The following is a 5,299-nucleotide window of genomic DNA, read 5'->3' as shown; positions in this document are numbered from 1 at the left end:
GGGGGGGGGGGGAATATTAGTGAGAAAGATGGGGAAGATTTAAATAGATGTAAAGGCTGAATTTTAATGCTTGATGGGAAAAGCAAAAGACAATATTGTTTGAGTAGGTTTAGTTGCACAGAGTGGACATGTCTTCTAGAGAGTGGCTGAATCATTTTGAGTTGCTATGGAATCACAAAAACATGACTATTGCCTTGTTTTAAACTGTTTTCAATAAAATAAGACCATGTGACCATATCCACCAGTATGGCCCCTGCCATTGCTGCACGGCCTCACAAACCAGAAAGTTTAATACACAGTGTATGTGTTGAGTGGCATTAGCTCTCATTAGTATGCATTCAGTGGGTAATGCTTTCTTAAGCCTGCAACAGAGAGATGCAGGCTGGTATGGAATCCTTGATTGAGCTTCTTTATATTTCAAACAATAGTTTTGTAATAGCTTATCTTCTACCTTCTTTTAGAAAAAAAAAAAAAATGAACCTGTAAATTATAAGAGATTTTGAGACTTTCTTCTCTATCCCATTCACTTTTATAAAACCTCTGTGCTCAGACATTTTCTAAACTAATTCAAACAGATAATCTTGAGAATATTTGTACATTTTTTTACAGAGCTGCCTTTATAAAGGGTTATTTGGAAATAAATGTACTTGCATGCAGTAAGTCCTTTTGAATTTTGAGAATTGGCATGAAATAATATCTGGGAGATACCAGATGAGGATGTAAAAATGCTGCTTTTAACTACAAATGGAATAATTTTATGATGTTTAACAACTCTAGACTAAAACAGTCATAGACTAAAACAGACATTAAAGAAATTTCAAGATTATGTCAGCTAACCAAGTGAATTTTTCCTAGGGTTAAATAATTATGGAAGAAACAGCATGTAAATTCTTAAGTCGTCTTCAGTAGGTTTAATAAGCCTGTTCTGGAGATGTCATTAAACAGAATTAAGGCTATTATTTTTATGTAAAATGAAAGCTAGTAGTCAACTTCTTGTTACTGAATGTGTTCTCATGAACCTGTTGAGCAAAAATTTGCCCATGAATGACCCATAAAATGGCATGTACCAGTTAATATGAACCCATCCAGTGTCCTGTCAAGCAGTTAGTATTTTCTAGTCAGGCTACTTTTCTTGCATTTTGCTCACTAAGTTCATGTCTGCATCAAGAAGGTAAGTTTGCTCTCAAAGAACCACTCTGCTAGTTCTCACCTGCTCTGGAACACTGTGATCCAGACTTCTGATTTTGTTAAATTTCAGCTGTATGTAGATTCCCCATCAGACAGATCCATTTGTTTCCCCTGGATTTATTTAGACTGCACTTGGATTCTGTAGGTTCAATTTGAAAGTTACACAGTTGTGAGATCAGAGGAAAGCCCAGTGCTGTAACGAGTAAGGGCTGATGTGAAAAATTTGCTTATGTCCATTATAAAAAGAAAAATCTGTACAAATTGACACGCTATATATGTATATTTTGTTTTGCACAGTTTATTTCATAGTCTACACAGTATTGTATTTATTTTGGATATTTTGAGTGGGACTGTCAGCTTTCAGCTGGTATCAGAAAATATTTTGTTTCCTACTATCTAAATCTTAATGTGGGCCTTCTCGAGTGTTGTATTACCAGACCTGTTTCAGATGATCCAGAAGTTTAACTATTTAAGTTTTGCAGGTATTTTTGGCATATTTGTTGTCTTCTGTAACAAATTGATCAACTAGTGCTGCTATGAGTTTAGAGAACAGACATGAAGACATTCAGCATTAAGAGAACAACAAATTTCTTACTATTCTACTTCATGAAATGTTGGTAACTCGGAGGCTTAATAACCAAAAATTAAGGATAGTATGAAATGATGATTAATATTCATCTGTGGGGGAGTGCATAAATCTGAGAGCTGTTTGAAGAAAAATAACTTTGTTTTGAGTTACTGGAGCTTTTTTAGGCAGCAGAGCTTCCCTTTGCTTAAAGAGAGGGGGAAAAGAGCTTGATTTTACTTCCCTGATTCTCTGGGCAGCATCTCTGTAAAGCATGTCACCAACATGCCTCGGTGTCACAACGGTGCAGCAGAGCCCGAGAGCTCCCTGTGAACACGGCTCTTCATTTCTCTGGCTGGGAAAGGATTCTTGCTGAAATGGAACCCAGAAATGCACAAGAGGGCCAGGAAGAGAGATCTGGTTTGCCAGAGCCTTAACATGGAAGTCTCCCTTATTCTTTGTATGAGCAACCCAGGAAATTTTCCCACCAACTTGCATGTCAAGACTATTTGATTTCCAGTATCAAGAAAGGGACCCAATGTACAGGACCTTTGTATTCTGTGAGCAGTGAGGCCTTTAAGCCTCCCAGGAACTAGTTCAGCAGCATCTGTTCGGTTGCACAGTGTCTTGTTTTGTTTTGTACACCTTGTATGTGTTCCTTGTATGATCCCCACTTTTTAATGTGTGCACCAGGGTATTGTGGAATTAGTACAAGAACCACACTATCTTGGTCTCATGATATTCCTGTGCTCCACAATGTATGAATCGCTAGTTTTTGTGTGTGGCTATTGGCATATTTCACCCTGGAGTCATGAAAGGCTCATGGAAAACAGTTTTCTTGCTGCAGGTTTACAATTTCTGTACTCCATGTAAGTAGGCAGGTACTCTGCTTTTCTGGGCAAGTGAAATATTTTTCAGGAATGTTCCTGGTGTGTCACAATAAGGGTGTAAGTAAGTAAATAACAGTCATTCAAGTTACGTATTTTATGAAGGGCTAAAGATTATGTAGCTAGACAAGTCGGTTTTCCTGGTTTCCCCAACCCCAACATATGAAATCAGTATACTGGTAAGTCTAGCAGGCATGGACATCATGCTGGGGTTATTTTATACAACACTTTTCTTCATCAGTGGATTGCGTTACTTCAGCCTCAGGGCTTCATGGGTTGACAAGACAACCATCCCTAAAAAGGAATTGGTGTACTGTACGATTTTTCACTTGCCCCTTTTTTTAGTGGCTGTTTTTGAAAGACTTGTCAGAGGCTTCAGTGCACTTCTGCCAGAGCTGCCTCTGCATAGCAAAACTTTAAATGACTATAGAAATTTTCAGTGAACTGCTTGCTTACGGTACTAGTGTTGAAGCTGCAGCACGTCCAAAATTCCTACTCTACTTAGGCCTGGGAATTCTAAGTCAAAGGTTTCGGTAAATGCCTTTCTGAAAGAACTAGTTCTATATCCAGGGTGAGCGTGAGATGAAGCTTAATTTTCTTTGTTGTTTTCCTCTGGAAGACAAGTAAAAATGAAGAACGTGTTGAGAGCATGGTGCTTTTCATTTGCAAAAGTCCTAATTAGCATTTTCTCTGCATGCAGTGCAGTATAATCAGTGTTGGTTGCTCTCAGAAAATTCATGGGTACATAGCTTCTACTCACTGAAGTCCAGTATTTTAGAAGTAAATAAGGTGACAAATAGCGTTTTGTTGTTGCTGGGTTGGGTTTTTTTGTTTGTTTGTTTGTTAGTTTTTCTGGAAAGGGTATGATATAGAAAAGAAAATAATTTGTTTTGTAATGTGAAAGGATAAGTCTTCAGAAATGTCTCATTTCAGGATCAAGTCTTTGGATGGTGTCTCTTGAGCTTGATTGTCTCAGTATGGCTTTCCCCTTTTCCTTCCTTGATCTTGAGGATAGCTGTTCTTGGTTATGAGTCAAGGCATTCCTTGCTGCTGCTTCTTTTTTTTTTTAAAGAAAAAAAAAAAAGAATCTCAAGAAATTCAAAAGAATGTTCCAGTAGGGAAAATTCAAACCTTTCTTTTTTTTTTTTTTTTTTTTTTTTTCTATTTGTTTGGTTTTGGAAATAAAGGGAAAGGGATTTCCGTGTTACCCACTTGGCAGTATACCTTTGTAATGGACCAGCCCAGCCCAAGCCAGGAGACAGCACCAGGGAGACTGGGGAAGGCTGGGGCTTGCCAGGAGTCACTGGATCTCAAGGGCCTTTCATTCAGTTCCTCTTCAGATAAAACTATCCCTGGAAAACAGGGGCTGGTATTAGGGGTGAAAAGCTTGGCTTGGAAGATTTTGATATGAACATCTAAATACTCTTAGCATGGTGGCATCACTGTCTTGAAAATTGCCAAGCTAGTGAAGCCCAAGGGAAATAAGAGTTTGCAAAGAAAAATGGTCTTGAACTTTGACAGTATTTAATATTGTTAGGGGACTTGCTTCTCAAAAGTAAGCCATAATGTTTTCTTACGAAACACTGCAACAGTACCAGCTCTGTTGCTGTTCTGAAAGGAATCACAGTGAGTAAATGCAGGCATCACAGACAACTGATTATTTTAAAGAGAATCTTTAAAAGAATTATTATTTTTTTTAAGGCCCAAATCAAATGTCCATGCTTTTTCATGCAAGTTGCTTTTCTCATGATCTGTTCATTTCCACCACTCACCCTATACTGTACAATGTATTTTTAGGGAAATACCAGATGAAGTGTGACATGAACATTTTTAAATTTTGTCTAGGCATAGTTTACCTATTTCTTTACTTCACTACAGAAACTGCCAATTCTCACTCAAATATATTTATCGTGTCATTTAAAATAAACTTAGACAAACCAGTTTTCTAAGAAGTTGCAAGGCACTTGTGTAACTGAGCAGTGACAATGAGTAAAACCAGAAACCAAAGGGATCCCTAAATATAGCTGCTTATCCAGGCACTTGGGGAACTAGTTGCACCTACATGAAAAAGGAGCCTCTGGTTAAGCCTCAGGGGTTTGGTTTTCTTTTAATATTTTTTTTAAACTCTGTTAATTATTTTTTTTAAACACCTGTCCAAGTCCCAGAATCTTTTTAAGTATTTCTTCACGTTCTGGTTTTGGCTTTGTTGTTGTATCTGTCAGAAATCTTAAGTTGCTATACCTTGTTGATACTAGTGCAGGCTATATCCTAGATGTTTGCTCTGGGTGATTTTCAAAAACTCAGTGGAAAGAGAAATGCCCGTATTATAGTTTCTGGGAAAGTAAATTTAACAGCAAACTGGACATAACAATTGGTCGGTCTCCACTAGGACACTTGTTATTCAACAACAACTTTTTAAAAAATGATGAATTGCTGTGGAAGGCTTCTCCAGTTACCGTTCCCTGCCAGGTGGCAGTTGAGGGCTGTCCGCGGGGCCGGGCGAGCTCCTGGGAGTGGAGGCGCCCGGCGGCGTGGGGCGAAGGGACGACGCGGGGAGGTGGTGGAGCGCGGCCGGTGCCTTTCATGAAGGACAGAAATGAAATGGGGACTCCTGCCGCGCCAGAATGAGAGCGACCCGCTCCCTGTCTCTTATACACAT

The 5,299-nt window shown here is 38.7% G+C and overlaps 1 protein-coding gene across 8 annotated transcripts in view; it reads left to right on the top strand.

Annotated features, from left to right (window-relative positions):
• The window catches only part of IQSEC1 (IQ motif and Sec7 domain 1), a 273,968-nt gene that overhangs the window by 119,518 nt on the left and 149,151 nt on the right, over nt 1-5,299 (top strand). The window lies entirely within an intron of this gene.

Source organism: Athene cunicularia, assembly GCF_003259725.1.
Source record: "Athene cunicularia isolate RWA chromosome 12 unlocalized genomic scaffold, athCun1 chr12_part1, whole genome shotgun sequence".
Lineage (NCBI taxonomy): Eukaryota > Metazoa > Chordata > Aves > Strigiformes > Strigidae > Athene > Athene cunicularia.
The sequence above is the reverse complement of the archived record's forward strand: the minus strand, read 5'-3'. Positions and strand labels throughout refer to the sequence as shown.